Source organism: Lepidothrix coronata, unplaced genomic scaffold (assembly GCF_001604755.1).
Source record: "Lepidothrix coronata isolate B3197 unplaced genomic scaffold, Lepidothrix_coronata-1.0 Scaffold38, whole genome shotgun sequence".
NCBI lineage: Eukaryota > Metazoa > Chordata > Aves > Passeriformes > Pipridae > Lepidothrix > Lepidothrix coronata.
Window position 1 is genome coordinate 5388182 of NW_016690218.1, and position 21127 is coordinate 5409308.

At 37.5% G+C, this 21127-nt stretch overlaps 1 protein-coding gene across 15 annotated transcripts in view; it reads left to right on the forward strand.

Annotated features, from left to right (window-relative positions):
• ESRRG (estrogen related receptor gamma) overlaps positions 1-21127 on the forward strand; it is a 391578-nt gene that overhangs the window by 292679 nt on the left and 77772 nt on the right. The window lies entirely within an intron of this gene.

Below are 21127 nucleotides of genomic sequence, written 5' to 3' on the forward strand. Positions count from 1 at the left end.
CTGACTTCAAGTAAAATTGTCTTTTTTCAGCTTGTTAGACCTGAATTAATCTAATTCCACATTCACTCATAATTTTAATTATGAATTATGGGCAGAATAAATATAAGTATTTATTAATCTGTGTAAACAGAAAAAAAAAGAAGGTTATGAGACAAAAGCAGAGAAAGTTCTTTCAAAGGCAAATGTTGAAGATGGTGAATAGGTGAAGATAAGTTGCACCTTCACACCTGTTGTAACTGTCTGTCCATAACCTCAAACAAATCCCACCATATTCTTGCAGGTACAGCCTTCAGACTGTAGCCTTACATGATTGTCAACCTCATGTTGAGGTTGTCAACCTCATGTTCTTACTGGCCTGAAAAACACTAGGCAGTACTAACAGCAAAATACTTAATTTTAACACTCTTCAGTAGTTAGCAGGGGAAATCCACATTTGATATCCTAACATTACAGGTTCATTATTTTTCACAAATATTTGAGGAAACAGACTTGTTTAATATTTTGAAACACATTTGGCTTGTGCAACATCATTTTTCTGCAGTGAATTTGTCATGAGCTTGTCAACAATCTTATCAGAGAGTATTTATTTTAAGTTATAGAGAAGTCCAGTGATGTAGGCAGTAATATCCCCATTTTACTGTATTTAACCTAAGACAGAACAGGAGTTGCTTGGTAAAAATCACATGTAGTGTTAGAGGCACAGCTAGAAGTGGAAATTCTGCTCTGAGGTTAATGTGTCATTCAGCCTGGAACTTCAAAATCCAGCCCTGTCCACCCCATTTTCACCCAATGACTGAAAGAGAGAAAGGTTTATTGCTTATTGGTTTAGGATTTTACATTTCTCTTTTTAACAGTTCCCTTTATATGTGGACTCCTCAATCAGCTACTGATGAAAAGAATCCTAAAAGGCGAAGTAAAATTAAGGCCAGCTTTTGCCAATGGGGAAAATAAAGGGCTCTATTTCAGTGCACCTCCATATTTCCTGTTGATATTAATAGAAGATGCTTACAGACATGGAGAGGAATTTTTGTTGCCAAAACAATTTAAATTTTTCTCTTGGTGAAAATTTCCCCAGCTGATGAGTACCACCGGTGGCAGCCAAACATGGAATATGCAGTGTGTGGAATGTGCATTCTTGAATTGTAACAGTACTTGGGAGCTCTGTCTGTGTCTACATTCTCCCCTCTTGATCTGAAAGCTAGAGAATTTTGTACAACCTGGTCATGCTTAACTAGGACCACACAGAGCAAGGGAGATTTTTTTAATAAGCTGTTTGGGAAAGAGCAAAGACCTTAACAAATGAAATGTGTAGACTTCGAGATCTTTACTGTGAGCCTCATTTGCTTCTGGTAGCAAGCTAACCTCCGGTGCCATTCCCTCCCCCCTCCAGTTTTAATTTGATGGAAGGCCAGCAGTACTGCAGTTTTATGCAAAGTCTCCAGTGAACTCAAAAAAGATTATTATTTCTCACTTTGTCTTTACCGACAACTTTAAAATTTTATGCGTCAGAACGCAGGATTATCTGAAGACACAAATGCAACACAACAGTGACAAAATCAGATGAAAAATCTCACTCTTTTAGCTATGAAGAAATTAGATTTATCATCAGAAAAACATTCTCTTTTCATTTTCTGAAAGGTGCTTTTTGACAGACCCTTTGCAGTGGACGTCATGCTCACAAAACATGCTGTCACAGGGCTATTTGAATATGGTGACAGGCTCATTATCATGTTGAAGACAACTGACAACACTGCAGACTAGAAATGGACAGGCTTGCCAATCAGCTGTTGAAAGGATTGCAGTTGAAATAGAGGTTTTTTTTGTTCTGAGAACAGTAGTACAAATTGACTACATTAATTCTTTTTATTATAGTTGCATACACTGTAGTTAAGGGTCCGTCACTGTTTCCATTATAAATCCCTGTTTTCAAGGGTTTATTAGTAGACCATAAAAAATGGTCCCTGTTGAAATTTTGCATTAAAAATATATATTACCCCAACAGAACAAAATTTCTGTGGTAACTGTGTGGAGGAGGGAGGGCAGAGAAGAGGGATTGACTGATTTTTAGCTGAAAATTGCATAAAGCTGAATGCATTATTATTTTTATAGCACCTTAGATGTCCAAGAGTTTTATAGACAGGTTTGTGCCTCAGGAGTTTACAGCTTCAGGATACAGTGCTGCCAACACTTATTATGGGATGGGGATTTTCCTGGTAGTTTCAATGGAATTAGTGAAACACCAAACCTTTATCTATGGCAGTAGGTATTAGCAGATTCAGGTTGAGTAGTCAAACATCTTGAAAAGATTTTTTTGTCTTTTCTTCTACCTTAAAAATAGCAAGGTTAGAGTTTTTTTGTTTTAATATTAACCTGGAATGTTAAATGATAACTTGGGATTCAGGGAATTTTGCATATGTAATGATAATCCAATTTGAAATGATTCCACCAATATACTCTAGATATGTGAAGTGAGGAGATCGATGGAATTTATCTGCTTTAATCCAAAGTGGTGGTCCTGGGATATCCTACTCCTTGTTTAACTGTGGAATTTCCCAGCTACTGGAGTTCATGCCGCTGTAGTTTCTGTAGTGCCCTTAAAATTTCTGTAGCCATCTACAGTGGCATACTCCTGTGCAAACACGGGAATGTCTGTGTTTTGACAGGTCTGAATAGCTTACTGGTTATCTTCTGTTTAACTCAGGAACCAGAGATGTTCCCCTGAGTCCCCTGAGAGCTTGATCTGGCAGGCACACCGTTCTCAGAACACACTGTCACACCTCAACAGACTGATTCGAAACACGGCGTCCACAGTTGCTTTCTTCTGTAACGTACTTGGTGATCCCACTGCTATGCCTCAGCAACCTCAGGCAGGCTGTCCGGGATGTGGAAAGGGAAAGATGATGTTTCTGCACCCAGGATGATTCCTCTTTCTTTTGTCCCCAACCTTGCCATAACAGAGTCATGTTTTCTAAGAGAAGATATCCGAGTTTGCTGGAGAAAAGGCACAATGGCCTACCTTCCTGCAGAAATGGGAACAGGAGGCCAAGAATCTGAAATGGAGCAAGGCTTTTCCAGGAAGCCTGGAAGTATAAGTCTGAAAGTTAGTTAAATTGAATGTATAAACTAGGTGTAGGTGGCACCAATATGTGTATGTTGGCTCATTTATATTCTGCCCTGAGATGCCTAACTTGCCCCATGCTTTGTACAGGGAGCCTGGATCTCCATTCAGGTTCCAGCTCTATTTGGTGGGTTAGATGGAAGAAGCTCGGCATTGTGGTACATAGGAGGTATATATCTTTTGGGTTAAGTATAAAGTGAGATATTGAAATAGAAAAAGACCACATGTAGACCCCTCAGTTATTAAATTCATTTATCACACAGTATGAATCTTTAATACATTCACTAAATACTCTGTGTGAGGCTGATCCAGAAAGAAGACACAGTTTTGCATAGTGTATTTTGCTGAAAGCTTACAAGGAAAAATAATTTTACCTTGTGGTTCCGTGGCTTCAAACATTTGCAGGCTTAATTGATGCTCATTTGATTACTTGATTTCAAAGCACAATCAATTACCTTAATGCATATCACTGTTCTCACAACTACGGTGATTGCAAAATTGTGAACATAAAAATGGAAGTCACTTCTGAAAATTAGGTCCTATTTGCAAAGTCAGAACTCTGACACTCTCATGAGTTACAACAGTACAGAACAGAGGAGTATAATGTCATATTGCCTGAGCTATTATAATAGATCAGGTCAATTGTATGCATACTAAAAATCTTTGCAATATTTACTGCTTCTCTGTTGATGTCAGTCATCTGTTTCTAGGAGGAAACTTATTGAAGATCTATCAACTAATGCAGGATGTTGAACCGAAAAAGTGGTGTTTAGTTGCAAATTACTAAGGAAGAATTTTGTCTTTCCATGAAATTATGGCTCCATTGAAGTTAGCAGCCAAGCTGCTGTTGATCTGGGGGCAGATGGGAATGAGTAATTCTAGTGGTTAAATCAGACGATTGGAATCAAGACCAATTTCCATTCCAGAACAAGTCACTTCTACTTAGTATGCCCCCAGCAAAAATATAATAGATACAATAATATGGAGCTATCTCACCTGCATGTTGTGAGGCTTATTGAATTAATATTTATGGAACACTTCAAGATTCTTTGATAGAAAATGCTATATAGCTGCATACTATTACAATAAAGTCCTGAAAAGCAAATCAATCTGGAGTTAGTCTTATCTCATCCAGTTATAACTAACTACTGGAGCTGTCTATCATGATAGAGAGAAAAAAAACAACAAGCTAGAAATGAACAATAAGTATTAAAAACCCCCCACAATTACTTGGAAAACTTTGGGCTTAATATTTCAATTGACTTTTAGTTTTTGTGTGATGAGCCCTCTTTTAATACATTGCCCTCTAGATTCTTAGTCAAAATGAAGCATAACATAGTAACTTTTTTGTGGTTTGGGAGAGTAAATTACTATTTCTTTCTTATGCTTTTCATAAATTGCTTCACAGAGCACCTAGTCTACCAGACACATACATAGCATTATCTTTGAATCATTGGTTCTGATGGTTTTAGGTTTGAACAAGTATTATTAATTCATTGATATAGGGGTTTTTCTTGGCTAAGTATTTTGTATTTGCTTTTCAAAAGAAAACAAGTATTTTTACCATTAAAAGCTGCATTGATTTGAAGTGAGCTAACCATAAGGATGGACTAATTACCTAATTTTTCTTCTCTTCAGTCAAACTCTCATTACCTTAAACATCTCTCTGAAAAGTTAACAGAAGTCCTGAACTACAGTCTTTAAAGACAGTATTATAAACAACACTGCACTGAAAAAACCTACCCCAAATGTATCTGTACTGAAGAGATGTTGGTTGAATAAAATTATTCATATCATGCAAACAAAGCAGCTTATCAAGTGTGTAACTTCATTTTGCCTATCATCAAGTGCAGGAAGAAAACTCTGAAATCTAGGCTATGAAGCCTGGAGGATATTGATGTTTTAGCAAAACAACACAGGCATGGAATATTCTTTTTCCCCAGGACTGACCTAGTAAATTGTGCAAGCACCAGGAAAAATTTTGCCACCTGTCCCTTATAATCAAGGCTTGTCCCTTACTTAGTCTCATTTCAGTGATATAATTAAATGACACCATTTTCCCATTTATGTTTCATGAACACGCTGCCAGAATCCTATAGTCTTATCCAGGTACCCAGGAATGTGACTTAATTTGTTTCATCTAAAGCCAAAAAAATAATCATTTGAACATGGTCCCTTGTCCTAATAGCTAACCCAGCATGGTGTATTAGAATACTATTGTTGCAGCATTCATTGCAAAAATCAATAATCCACTAGATGGAGCAGAATAGAAATGTAAAAACTGAGTTAAGTCTGGTATTTTAAGAAACAGAATTAAGTATCAAAGTGGGAGAACTCAGACAAAACAACAGAAAAATGCAACAGTAGTATTTTTGCAGTGTGCAGTTCTAGCAAATCAACCAGCTTTATGGTCATTCATGGATTAACATTGCAATCCTCCTTTGAGGTTCTCTGTTTTTCTGTAAGTGATAAAATGAGGATTAATCTCTACTCTAGAAAAGGTGATGATGAGAAAATTTGGAGAACAAAGATCTATCTAGGAAAGAGAATGTTTTTCCTTTCCTAAATCAAAGATGATTTTTTTCACTGGAGAAACAAGAATAAGACAATCAGAGAAAGTAATCATAAGATTAGGAATCAGGTAGATGAAAAAAAGAAAAGTAAGTTCATCATCATCCCCAAATTCACTTCATTTGTTTTGAATCTCTTGAACTTTTAAAATAGCAACTGAAAACCTATTAGCTATTGGAAAACAGCAAGATGAGCATTTCTAACTATGCTATCACTTCCATCCGCCTCCCTCCATATGGTTATCAATATGAGTCTTGTTAGGAAACACAAAAATGTACCTAGAATCATGGAAAATTCAGCATTGCATGCAGATAATGTTCTATAAAAATATGTAAAAAATCAGTCAGGTTTTTTTCTTTTATGATTTGGTATTGGAGAATATTGTGAAATGTGGATAACAGTCCTTGGGTTTTTTTAAAAGGTTTCTGCAACATTCTGAAGTCATGATCCGTACACAGAATAAATTGTTAGTGTTAACATATCTTGCTACATTTTTTAATTAGTGACTTTTTTTATTCCTCTCTATCCATCTATAGCAAAGTCAAATTGCAAACTTTACTGAAACCTTCAGGTTGCATGCTGAAAAGAAAAAGAGATGCAAACTCCAGTTTTAGACTCAATGTGTCTTTGTTTAGAAGAAAAAGGGAGAAGTGAAGCAAAAAGAAGGATGAGTCTAATTGATTGTCTTCTGAATAAACAAGTCTAAACTAATAAGGTATTTAAACTTGTGCACTATATCAAAAGTCCAAGCACTGCATGGGTATTTGCATATAATTAGGATTTTCGTTCAGGTGTTTGATCAGCTGAGTCTCCCTTAAATTTTAAGCTGTTTGAAACTAGTTTTGCCAGCAGCAGACATCTTATGTATAGTGGTTATTTTCCAGGAGTTGTTACTCGTTATTTCCTGGATAAACTGAATTATTATGAATATGTAGATTTTGGGTGTGAAATCACAACCTTTTTTATATAAATGATCCTTCCATTAATACCCCCTTCTGCAGAAACATGATGTTGATGACAGTTGTGTTAGCAAGTAGCTTGACGAAGATGGCAGACAGGGCTCCAGTAGTGCCCTTCAGTCAGTTTCTACTGCAGCTGTACATTAGACATGACTTAAAGCCTGCTTATTCTGTTTGAGGCCTCCTGTGAAAAGGGGTGGCCATATGCCGATATGAAGTGATCATTTGATGGGAACACAGATGGGAAAGATGCTTAGTGCTGAAGTTACATGTCTTGCAAACACAAGGGAAGTTATAGTCAGTATTTCATGGAAACAGCTATCAAATTCAGCTTGCTGACATCTTTAAATGGGCTTCTGTGTTGTCTAAGCAAGGCTTTGAACACTGGTCTCCAGAGATGAAAGCCTCGGGCATTAACCATTGCAATATCTCACCATCAGCTTTGTGTATAATAAAATACTTTAGATAGATGCAGGTGAACTTTATTTGCTTAATATTGATTGTTTTGCCTTCTTTGAAAAAAGAATTGTAGGAATTTTGATAAAGGAATTTAAAAGTTGTCCGTTCCCATAGTATCTTCTGAATATTTCTGTGTATCTGAATTATAACAGATAGGCTTCCCACAGAATAAATGTGGAAATTATATTTTCTGTTTTTTCTTTTTTTTCCTTCTAAATAGGAACTTGTAACAACTAAAAGCTTCCCATTCTCATCTCTAGCTGACCCCCACTGTTTTGGTGTATTGTGGCAGTGCAGTCTAAAGTTTCTTCTTTCACTAGAAAGGACACTTAAATCAAATTCTTATTTTGATGATATAAAGTATTCATGCTAATTCCCATTCTATGCTACTGCACAACATCACTGTAAATTATCTGCTGGATTTCTCCCCATGCTTATTGTCTTTTTTTCCATATGTGATTGATTTGTGAAATATCTTGAGATTTACTGTTGCTACATGTGCTTTGTGAAAATAATAGTCAATTTCTTACATTACAAGATGTCTATTCTCTTTCCTCTTCTCCTTCTCCCTTTCCTCTTGCAACACAAGTATTAGTTTTGTCCATCACCAGATGATTTTTTTCCTTATTTCTGCCAAGCGTTCACATACACATTTACTTTAAATCAATACAAAATGTATAGGATGAGTATCACTTTTCTCTAAAATACCAGTTTTGGTCAGAATGGCTGATAATAATCAATTTTTCTTAAAAGTGTAAAGCTATTCTGCTTCAGTTGGTTTGAACCAATTCATCATCATGAGCCCATGGATTACAGTCCACAAAGGTCTTTGTGTAATACAGTCTTTAGTTAATGCTTCTCTCTTTCTTGTTCCCTGTGTTGGCCAGACACCAAGAACCTTCTGAGGTCATGCTGGGACAGGATCTCCAAATGAGCCAGGAGCTGTGAAGGAGAATTTTTGAAGTGCTTTTTAAAAAAAAAGTGTCATCTTGGTGCACACTGGTTGGCACACAGTCTATAAGTAATATATCTCTCTTCAACTACCGTTTTCTCTTATTCTTCATTTTACAAGAACTAGTACACCAAACGGAACTCTTTTCTTTAAAATATTCGTCTTTCCCTTCTCCCAAGGACATCTGTGTTAGGACACTGTTATTCAGAAACTGTGAATGCCCATGGTCTGGTCTCATGTTACTGAAGTACAGAAGATGTCCATGCTCAGCATGTCTGAGGCAAAGTAATTTCAATCTCAGTTTTATCCTTTCTATGTCCAGCAGTTTTGATGCACAGAGGGTTAAGGTCCACAAGTGGCAAGTTCTGCTGGGTTTTAGTGGGGACAGGATGAAGAAGATCATTGGCTGTAACAGACTTGGGCCCTAAGTAAAGCACTGGTTTTGTGAGTGTGGAAAGGTTGTAAAGCCCTCTCAGCTCTCTTTTCCTCTGTGTTGGGCACAAAGAAAAGATTTTGTCTGTATTGAGGGAAGATTAGAGAAAGAGAGAGTTCTTTGTCTAAAGAATAAGAGGGCAATAACCGGTTAGTCACTTTTATGCTATTAGTGTGAAGTGTTTATTGCTGAACCGTGGTGTTTTACCCATTGTCTACTGTGTGATAAAGTAGGTTGCAGATGGCTTTGTCACACCCAGGCTTGGGAAAGGACAAATGAATCTCAGTGAAATTAATTTGTGTCTTCTCCTCAGTTTGCAGAACAAAGTTGTGAATTGAGTCATAACTGATGATGTAGGGCAGATTCAGCTCTTTGCAAGTGTTCGTCTGCTACAGTATGTAAAGGACAGCATGGAAGCTTAAGCACATAATTCTACACCAGCAGTAGTGGCAAAGTATTCACTGGAGTACAGAAAAGACTCAATGTGGCATCCTTTGTTGACAAGTGCTCACAAAATAACTTTTGTTGAAGTTACCAAGGTAGGAAGATGAAGGGGGCTCATTGGCCTTGCAGAGAGCATCAGGAATGAACAAAGCAGGGACAGCCAATTTAAAAAAAAAAAAAAAGCCGTGTGTTAAGCAATTTTAATTTATAGGAGTACAGGCTTTGAACTTGTTTAGGATGTTTCCATGCAACTAGTTAGAGAAATGTTTCCTAAACATTTCTGTTAAGTTCACAGGGGAGGTGTATTTTTTTAAGGAGTTCAAAATTTTGTGAAAGTACAGTTTTAACCAATAGTTAAAAAATACCTATAAAACCAAAGAGGAAGAGCATTAAAAAGAGGAAAAGAAAGCACTTGAAAAGATGGTGAGACTGAATGTTCTGATGGGATTGTCCTAAGAAAGTGGAAAATGTCTTATTTGGAAAAACATTTTGTAAAGCTATGCCATCGCACACTGAGTTCTGTAATACTGTTTTGTGGGTTTATGTGTGTGATTGCATGTGTTTTATGAGCTCTGCATTACTTGAAAGTCCTGCTCAGGATTACCTTTTTGGAAGAGAGAAGTTAATTTTAAATTGCAAAACTAATAGACCCCATAGAAGAAGTAAATCTTAAATAGAAGCCAACTTGCTCTCAAAGGGATATTCTGTAGTAAAAGAGAAGTGTTCAAAAGAAGCATTTCCAGGTAAATATTTTTTTGCATATTACTGGTTATGTGCAAGTGATGAAAGAGGAATTAAAAATCAAATATGTGTGGTAAATAAGCTACCCTGTGGAGCATGGTTGAGGGTCCTGTGCTGTTTTGCAGAAATAAATCTCCATGAGTGTATCTAAAGATGTTAAACTTTTTGTAAGCATGAGTACTTCAGCTGTTCTGTTGTCCATGTGTACTGATAAAGAAAACCCTGAGGCTTGATTTCACTGATGTTTAATTTTACTCTCACATTAAATGCAAACTCAGTTTACTATACTACATGTTATATAATGGGCTAGATAGAAAGAGAACAGTACTAGGTAATCTTTTTTTAAAATTATGGTTCTAATACCGTGACTTGTCCATCAAATGTTAATGGCTATTGTGTCTTGTACAACAACAACCATATACTTGAATTATTTTGTGATGCAATACATATGTACATTAATTTTTGCACCATATTTTAACAATATGAATTTTAGTATTAAAATCACAATAGTTAATTATCAATGCCATTAACCAGCAGTATTGATTTGCTATGCAAATTTAGTTGTAAATTAGCTCAATCCATAATTCATCGAACACTTGCTAAAATCTTGAGACTTCCGTGACTAGATCTGATAGATGAAAAATTTCCCCACATTTTTCTTTTGATTAATTTTAGTTGTTATGCAATTTTGTTCAAGTATGGGTAGTGACACTTTCACACAGAGCTGTCTTTGTATTTTTGTTTTGTTTGTTTTTATTGAGTTTAGCATGTGAAAGCATAGGCTACCCCACCAACGTGAGAACTGGAAATGAAATAGGTGTGTCTCTATTCATTCCACAGCCAGAAGGAATGAGCAGTAAGCTAGCAGTACACTTGTCAAAAAAAGTAACAAATACAGATGTTTCAGTAGGAGTAGAAAGAACTCAGGACTGAAATAGCATTGATTGCATTTAAAATACATAAGAACCAAACCCTTATATTCTAATTGGACATTATCTTCTTGAATTCAATTTCCTCTTTTCACTCATCCACATAATATTTGGTAGTAAGGCTTCACCATGCCCAGTAGAATGTGAGGAACTGACTTATCCTCTCCTGAACTATTTCTGCAGTGATGAACAAGGTGCTAACGATGCCAATGCTTATGACAGGTGTTCCTACACTGCGCTGAACGGGCATCATTCAGATGGTTTGCCCAAGCAGTGCGTTTGTGGACTGCTGCTAAAAACAATTTCTCTCCCAGACCGTTGGACTTTTTACAGTCTAATTTTGGCCATATATGAGGGTTACTTAAATGTAGAGATAACATTAATCTTTCAGGAGCAACAAGTGCTGGCCGTGGTTAAGACCAGGAGCTTAGCATTCCTGTAATCAAAATGTTGTTGCTGGACATGAGTAATACAGTATGCGATCATTTCTGAACATTAAATCTAACCTGGATTGGGTTCAGTTCTGCTACATGATACCGTGTTGCCTCACATGGCACTGTTCTGCCCCTTTGGTCCTTGAAGATATGGGACAGCAATTAGCAAGTACCTCATTTAATTGGCAGGAGTTCATATAGTATCAGCCCCCGTGCCCTCATGATGCTTGCGTAAATAAGTGTTTCTATTTCTGTAGACAGTAGGCATTTGGATTTTTTTTTTTTTTAAATATAACTGCCTGGGCTTAGTGTTACAAATCATGAAACATTTTGTTTATGCATTATAAATAGTGATATCTATTTATAAATCAAAGGCACTGTGTTCTCTCTCTATTCCTAGGAGGTCTTTGGTTGTGTTAGCATTACCCACACCCGTGCTTCCATTTTGTTGCCTGGGAAGCTAAATAGAAATACATGACTCTTAGCTGGCCTCATTAATGAAACAATAGATACAGGTTGGGTGCAGAATCTGAAGGAGCCAGTGAAAACCATAATAAGCAGCAAGGGGAAAAAAAGAAACCCCAACAAACTCAACATATTTTAAATTATTAAAAAATGTTATTCATGGAAAGCAGCATAGGGTTTTATTTAGGGAGGTAGAAGGAAAACCCTGAGGTGGTAGAGGATTCCTAAAGGGTGGAGAACAGTTTATCTCTGTACCACATAGTCATATGGGGGCAATTTATTCTCATCTTGGAGGAACAGGAAATATTTTAAAGTTAATAATATTTCTGCCACCCTTCTCTCCCCTCCTATCATGCTTACAGTCAAAGGTGAAAGCCTACCTTACATCCCCAGTGACTGGTACAGAATCTACATCAGAAGCAAAGAGATGAGGGAAGGAAGAAGAATGGAATGAGATCAGCTCTGTGGTTTGCGACAGCCTATAAAACTAGAACAGCCTTTACAAAAACTGGAGCCGATAGAACACATAAAAAGCTAGAAATCGCCTCTAAACGTGGGCCAGTTGGCAATCCTGTGCTGTGGTTGTCATTACAATAGGATATTTTGCTGCAAATGACCAGATGATTTTCTAATACAGTCATATGTACAAACAGTAGAGAAGCATTTGTTGCTGTTTCTTTCAAGCCCTGTGGATGGATTTTATCACTGTGTGACAATCCTTGGCCCAGTGATCTTGCAAGAAAAGAAACGGTAGATTCTAGTGCAAAAAAGTTGGAGTAACTGGTATTTGATGAGTGTTTTGTTGCACTCCCACCTCACTGCAACCTGGGAAGTATCTCTTCTGCTCAAGTACCTTCACCTCAGCTGGTACCTTGTTCATCTGCGTAATGTAGTATTAGCCCTAATACTGAATTCGAAGTAAGTAGTTCCCCTAGATAGTTAATAGCAAGAAAAATGATGTAGTAAGCAGAAACACTGCTCTTGCTTTGTTGTGTTACAGCTTTATTTCTGAGCCCACTGTTGTAGAGGGTTTTTTCTGCATACCCTATCCCTGCAGGCACACTACAACTGCACTTCCTTACTGAGAGCACGTACAGTTGCCCAACACAGCTGTAGGCAGAAGCTATTGCAGACGCCTCCGATGTGCTCCTGACATAATAGACCTGGTGACCTGGGGCCTCGCAGAGCTCTGTGTAGGGTGAAGTGCCATTCTGCTGCCTATGTAAACTATATACATGACTGCTCCCCCCTCCCTGTGTCAGATGGCTCCAGAGACCCTGCCTTTAATAGGCAAGGTTAGGAGGATAGAGTGTGGCACATGGGCTGAGTCTTCCTTTTTATAAATCGGTAACAATAGGGTGTTGACAGGCCTTGAAGCCTAGACAGGCTACGAGGGTCATCACGATAAGGAGGGATTAGTGTATATAATTTGCCAAATATGGCACCAACCACTAGCTGGGTTTTTTTGCGCATGGCAGATTATCTACAGTAGCTTCGTGGCATGTACCTTAGCTGCTGGCTATATTTATTAGCAAATGCATTGCTGCTTCCAGTTTAAGAACAATATGCTAAACAGGGAATGTATGCAAACGTGATGAAAGAAGTTGTGGTTTACATTTTGACTGAGGACAAAATGTGTATATAGCATGTGCTGTATAAGCCTTAAGTATAAATACTTTCCATTGTACCGTATCTGTTTTTCCCCTAAGATTTTCACTTGAGAGATTTTGTATGCATCTTCATTCCTTGTAAATAAAGCTGTTTCTAACTTAATTCCCTGGAGGGAATACTTATCCTGCCCAAAGATCAATGGTCAACAGAAAATATAAAGAGCCCCTAGATCAGATCTTTGACTGCTTTGTGGTAGATAGCTAAACTGCCCACCTTAAAACGTTAAGAGAACGATAAATGCTGTAAATTCTTGGCTGTGGAGAAGAAGAACTTGTTAACCCCAAAGTTACTGGAAATGGATATGGTCAAACTCTAACAACATTGCTATGTTGTAAACTGTATTTATCCCTTAAAAGAAAAACAGGAATAGAGCGATTTAGTCAATTCTCGCAAGTATTCTCCAGATCAGGTTGTCAGTGACTGTATTAATTTGCAATTTGGGATAGAGTTCATACTTTTGATCTTCCAGCTGATACTATGCCAATTTATAGCAATTTGTACAAATGCTTAAAAATTAGTACACATGCAATTACTTTTTTAAAAATTTATGTTTACCTGAAGGTTTTATTTATTAGTATGACAGTTTCTTTAGGGATGCTGCAGTCCCTTTGTGCTTCCTTTCTCAGTACCTGGATAAGCTCCCCCGGTAAACAAAAGACCCAGCGTAAATAAAATTTTTTTGCAAGTCATTCAAGGATGCAGCAAAAGACATAATTGACTTTTTAGACCATTTTTAGAACAAACTCTCTCAAGGCCTTTTTTCCCCTCACAGGAACACTTCCCACTGCACTGGAACTGACAAGACTGTATGCATTACTTTATTTTGATACTGACATTTAAACAATAAAATAAAGCCATTTAAAACAAATAGTGGTGCTTCAAGTGTCTGAGCTGTCAAGATATCAAATTATATAACTTGGAAAAATCAGAATTCATTGTTAATGGTATGCACTTAACACAAAGGGTCGCTGGAGTACTAACCAGATATATATTCAGCTACCATGTTGGAGCTAACAGGCTATATTCCTTTAGATAGAATTGACTATATTCACTTAAATGGACTTGACTCTAGTACAATCACTGTATTCAAATGTCAAAAAAAAGAGAAAGAGGATGTCACGTAGGGTCACAAATTATGTTGGATTTTGACAGATTGTAGCCTTGCTTTACAAGAGCAGTAACATCTCATTTGTCACCGTTTGATCTGTAAGTGCGGGAATGAGAGCGGAAGGCCCTCCATCTCCACCGCAATTTAATCGCTCTGAGGCCGACAGTGGCAGCTAAAGCCACCTGCCCATGCACTGTACTGCTGATCTGTTTTAATTTAATCGTCCGTCAGCTGGGATGAAAGCATAAATCGTCTCCCTTTGATCTGCAAACGGTGTGGTTTTTTTGTAAAGCATGGTGCAGAATCAGGGAGACAGTTTTCACATTTAGTGCAACATAGACAACATGGGCTTGAAAAGCTTGTAAGTGATATTTCACTGTAGTAGTAAAGCAAGAAGTTGCTCTTTTTGTAAATTGATACGAAACAGCAAAAGGGGTTTTTTTAAAAAAAAGATCATAGAAAAGGTTATTGATTTAATAATGTGTTAATTATGCAAGTTTGGAAAGCCAGCCTCTACTCTTAAATAACTTAAACATCTTTAAAACTCTGAAGAACCTTCGATCACCTTGCTTACAAAACAGAAATAAAAATTATTTGGCAATAACACTGGGTAATTCTGTGAACTGTGAGCTGTATACTGGGCATGTTATTTAGTTGTATTATGGCATGTAAATGGAAAAGGGAAGGTCTTTACAAAACAAACAAACAAAAAAAATCTGCCTTCTCCAGTGGAAAAGTTTGCTGTTTTGTGGTATTTTTGGAAGTTTTGTTGAAGGTCAAAATGTTATTTGCACATCAGATATGGTTGGTAAGCCAAACCTTGCTTTGGTGTGTGCACCCTTTCATGGAAAGAACCGTCATGAATACAATTGAAAGTCTAGCAGTAACATGGGGACAGAATCTTTCTCATTATTATGTTTTCTTGCAGAGTAGCTAGTGAGAATAAAAGAAACTGATTTCTACATACCACTTCTCCCTCTTGGCTCTTTCTTCCAACCCTTAATGGCTTCCTCTTTCAGGCTTGTGCCTTTCTTAGGTTTTGCACTTGGCCTCTCACGTGAAGGTACATCATTCATGGTTTGGATGTGGTACATTTGTGATGAGAACTACCTCCTTTAGCTCCTTGTCAATACAAGCTGGGCCTTCCAGTGCTTCAGTCTTTAAAGCTGAAGCAGGACAGCAGTAGAAAGCTCACTGCTTAACTCTGAGAGTTTTGACTGACCTCCTAAACTTTCAAATGCACCGTCTTCTCTCCCTTTCTTATGAAAGCTTTAGGGACTGTATTCCTAGTTCAAATTCCCATTTGCCAAAGTGAAAATTGACATTTCACAAACCCTTCCCAAAATTCATACAAACCTGAAGAGTTGCATGTATTCTCTGAAATGTCATTTTTCTGGCTGGGATGGACGGTGTGTACTGCCTACTGAGATGTATGAATATCTTTCCATTAGTGCCGAGACTAGACTGTGACTTCCCTGTTGGGAGAAGATTTTTTGTGGTCAGATGTCAAAACTGGGAAGTTCCTTTCCTAGTAAAAAATGCAATGTGTTTTCTTGACCTCTCAGAGAGCAGAGAACACAAACCACAGCTTGTAAGAATCCCTTGGTTTTGAGTGACTAAACATATTTTATTTACCAAACAGTCTTGCAACATTTTATTTGGGAAGGTTTTCTGTCTCCATTATTCATAGCAGGATTTTATTATTTGGCAAAGGACTCTGTCTTGGGATAAAGAAATGTTTATGCTTTCTCTTGTAAAATTCCATTCAGCCTATGCTGGAATACAAATAGTGAAAAATTGCCTTTGTTCTTCTTTTGCTTTCATTCCTCATGAAAATTTTGTCAGGCTGACAATATAATAAATAATTATGGAGTTGCGGTGGCCCTGGAATGGGGAGGGAGAGGGAACCATTTTGCTCCCAACATACATTCAGCTTATGGAGCAACTAGGCCCTGACTGCTTTGAGAGCACTGGTTTGGTCTAAAATGAATAAATTTTCTTGGGGAAAGAAGAAGAAAGAGAACAGAGAAAAATCTTATTCTTATCCCCAAAATTGACCTCTGGGACTAACCCAGATCCCTGGGTCATAAGCTCACTCAGCATGAGACCAAGGAAAGACAAATGGGCCAGACTATTCCTAGCCCTGCTAACTGACTCTTTCTCATCCCTGAGTTTTCTGTTGCAAGCTGAGATGGGTAGGAATCCTCCAGTAACACTCAGTGATGCTATTCTGAAATTTAAATGTTAAGAGGTTGCTCACAAAGCGTATGAAAGAGAAAGACCTCTTTGCTTGCAAATATTACAAATTGTATCTTCCTCAGTTTCAAAAATGCATCTGGAATGTCGCATGTGTTCAGGCTAGTAGCAACATGCAGCAAAAGGATAGTAATTTGCAAAGCTGAGCAGTATTTGCCTAATTTTCTGTATGAAGTCTGATGCAAAAGAAAGCAGAAATTAAGGTTGAATGAATTATCATCGGTTCTGATCATAGAATCAACCAGGTTGGAAAAGACCTCTGAGATCATCAAGTCCAACCCTTGAGCCAACACTACCGTGGTTACTAGGCCATGGCACTAAGTGCCACATCTAGTCTCATCTTAAAAACCTCCAGGGATGATGAATCCACCACCTCCCTGGGCAGCCCATTCCAATTTCTGATTACTCTCTGTAAAAAATTTCTTCCTAATATCCAACCTAAACTTCCCCTGGCACAGCTTAAGACCATGCCCTCTTGTCCTACTGCTGGTTGCCTGGGAGAAGAGACCAACCCGCACCTGGCTACACCCTCCTTTCAGGGAGTTGTAGAGAGTGATGAGGTCTCCCCTGAGCCTCCTCTTTTCCACTCTAAACAACGCCAGCTCCCTCAGCTTCTGCTCGTAGGGCTTGTGTTTGAGTCCCTTCACCAGCCTTGTTGCTCTTCTCTGGACCTGCTCCAGCACCTCAACATCCTTCCTGAACTGAGGGGCCCAGAACTGGACACAGTACTCCAGGTGTGGCCTCACCAGTGCTGAGTACAGGGGAAGAATCACTTACCTGGTCCTGCTGGCCACACTGTTCCTGATCCAGGCCAGGATCCATTGGCCTTCTTGGCCACCTGGGCACACTGCTGGCTCATGTTCAGCTTCCTGTCAATCCAAGCTCCCAGGTCCCTCTCTGTCTGGCTGCTCTCCAGCCACTCTGTCCCCAGCCTGTAGCACTGCAGGGGGTTGTTGTGACCAAAGTGCATGAGTGATGTTTTCTAACTTCTGACTTCTTGCCTTTGCAGACCAAACCTGGGGATGCCTATGCAGTGTTTGTAACTGTAAGGGGTTTTAAATGGAATAATGAAGTGTGTAGATGCATGCACCCTGCTTAATGTAAATTATGGTGACAGTAATCTTAAGTCATGTGTAGGTAATGATAACACAAATGGCAATAAATGTCATATAGCCCTATACTGAACTATCATCTAATCATTCCTAGGAAGGTTTATTTAAACGTGTTTAAATAAAAGCAGTCTAAATTAGCAAAGGATGAAAAATTAATTTTCATACTAAATTTTTATCTGAGATAAAATTACTTTGCAAGTTTGAATAACTTATTTTCCCTAAATAGAAAAGATTTTTAGCAAAATTTAGTCTTCACAGCGATGCTTCATGTGCATGGGGCATTGCTCCACTGAACTTGTAATTGGAATGATAAATTAGCTCTTCATTTTTGAGTACTGATAAACAAAAGGCCTTTTTTTTAGTCCCATTGCAATAACTGGCAACACCATCACTGAGCTACTGGGTACAGGATGAACTTCATAGTACTAAACAACAATATCCTGAAAGATATTCCAAGAAGTCTGTCTTTTTATTCCATCTTTGTGAAAGATGATGTCAGTCTAGTTTTGTATCCCCTTCGCACATCTAGTCCTTTTCCCTTTTACTATTCTGGGTGTTTTTTATTAGCTTTTCTGTTGGAATTCTGAACTCCATTACACTGTAGTCAGATAAGTACAAATATAAACCACACCATGCTGCTATCAATACAGTCCTCTCTTAAAACTCCAGCACATACAACAAACACAGATAACTCCCTCCTGATAATGTCCTTGTATCTACTTAGACTAAGTAGTGTAATGAAAGTGAAGGCAAAGACACAAATGGTATAACAACATATGATAGGTTTGTGGAAAGTGCGGTAGCAACTAATGAGTTGGGAGAAAACCTTTCAAGAATATTGCTAGTTATTTATAGGCTCTCAAGAGTCCATTCATTCGAGTTGCATTTGTGATGTTTGTATTGGTTTTGCCTGTGTGTATTCTTGCATTCATTCATGCTCTCCATTCTTCCTTGTCGATGCCACTTTGGACAGCCATCACCAGGAATTCCCTCCTGTTGCAAAAACCAAAAGCAATAATAGGAGGAATATGGTTGTGATACCCTGGTGGCAATATGGTACTAATGTATGGATGACAGTTAGCACTCCTGTTTTTCTTCAGGTATTTTGGTGTTTTGTTTGCAGCGTGAGGTGTGTTGCTTATATCCATTTACACGGTCGTCTTCAAAGTGTGCATAGTGCAGTGCACATCATGGGTTGTGGTGGCACCATTATGTGCTGAGTTCTCTATGTACATGTACATGTGCATGTACACAGGTCAAACCACCTGCTGTCTCCTCGTGGCACACCTACAGCTGTAGCTTTAGATCTTTCAGAAGCGTGTTACATATTATTGGGAAACCTGTTTGGTTCCATGTTGTGAGTGGGAGCAGAGAGTAGGTACCCTGTGCTCCCACTTGAGCCAGGTAATTATTTCTGTGATTTCTTACCGTTAAGGGGGACAGGATTCAATGACTCAAGTTGTTCAGTGCTACATATAAAAGGCCAGTTGTTTTATAACTGGAAAATTAGAGAAACAGTTAACTTCTCTCCTAATACTTGTCTTAATGGTTTGTAAAGTGGACACACACATTTGCGCACATCTGTCATGGAATAATGGGAATTACACATTCAGGAAGTCTCCATGATCTAAATGGCATTATTAAATATTTACCATAACTATATAGACCATGGCAGCCAGAAATTTATTATGGGTACAAATAATTTTTCAGCCTGTCTGTTCTTAAGACGAAAGCAATAAAGTAAGCTATTATTTAAATTGATAAAAGATGCAAACACAGCTTTACTGGGTTTCTAGATTCACAGTAAAAGAATAAATATTTCATCAGTGATGCTAATTAAAGATTGGTCTAAGATTTATCCATGTCTTGCACTTCAAATACCTATCATGCCTGTTTAGGAAAAGTAACATTTGTAGTACTGTCCACTGGTTGGAAAAAAAAATTCCATGAAGCCCACTTTACCAGATAATGATTGTTTTATTAGCCTTTGTTTAGTGAGATATTACCAAAGAATTCAAGAAACTAGCTTCTGGTAGAAAAAAAAATGAGTAAGAGTTAATTTTTTTTTAAAACTCAGATCTTTACAATATTATATCAGGGCAAAACTGTTAGAAAACAACCATTTTACTAATTAGTTTCCATGTGGATAATGGATAGACACTAAGGAATGGAAATAGATAAAGATCTCAATAGGACAGGCAAAAATTAGGTAAAGCCTAGTGGTAATATCTTACACCCCTTTTTGTAACTTCCAATTAAAAAATAGTGGAGCCTAGAAATATATTTTTGTAGTGGCACTTTCTAAATTAGAAACCTGGGGTTTCCCTTATTTGATCAGGTTGGAAAAAAATCTATCATTCTGATATGTTGTTTCCATTGGAGATCGAATAACTGATTCTTTCAAGACAAAGCATTCAAGTAATTGACATCCTTATGCAGATAATATTTGGAGAGTGAGACAGTATTTTTTCCAAATATTCTTTCTTTCTCTGGCAAGTTGGTAAGGCATATTCCACTCTTTTACTTACCTAGTCTTAATTCTGGCCCCTTCTTTTGCAAGTGGACTCAATTTACCAGGCTACTTGACTGCAGGATTTGGCCCAAAAAGTATTGAGGTCAGATAGTGGCTTGGAAAAAAAGCTGCCAGTGCTTTTCTGTGTTATGTATCTGGAAACCTTTTGTAGGTCTTCTTTTTCTGTCTCAGACCTAAGATTTCTTTTTATGAGCTTTAACTGAATTTTTTATTTCAGAACTAAAATAATAAATATAATGACTGAAGCCTTTTCTAGCTGTGAGAATGTGTTTTGTTTTCAATTTTTTCTTTTTCCATATGAGTAAAAATTCTTTAGTTTTAATAAGTTCAATACAACCACAATCTGATTGAGATATTAATGAAGAATTTAGTTTTGAAAATTGTTTCAGGAGACCCAAATAGATAAACAGATCAGTCCTGGAATTTATTTAAAAAGAAATTACTCCTCTATGTTACAGAGAAGAAGATTCAGAAGTTATGTAAAGCCTCTTCTTTGAATGGTTCATTCAGAGTGTACTTCTTTTATAGTGTTTTCATTAATGAAAGATTGAATAACTGTTAGTTTAAACCATGTCTTTAGTGACCTCCACAAGCTTAAGTTCCTGCATGTATTCACAATAAATTCATATTTAAATTTCAAATGAGCTAAATAAACGGTTTCCTTCAGATAAATAGCTGATTTTGTTCCTCTCATGTTACATTAATATTAGTATTATGAAGTCTTCTGTACCCTTGCTTTACTTCCTGACTAGCTGATAATTGGGTTGGCAGAGTATACCTGGGGTCATCTTGTTTAGCTTATCTGCACAGGAGAAAGAGTGGCAAATAATAAGGGAAAGCAGCAATAAAATAGTGAAAAAAAAATGAAAGGAAGATTTAATCTTTGACCAATTTGAAACATATCCTAGAGAATCCATGGAGAAAAAGATAAAGTGTGACTAT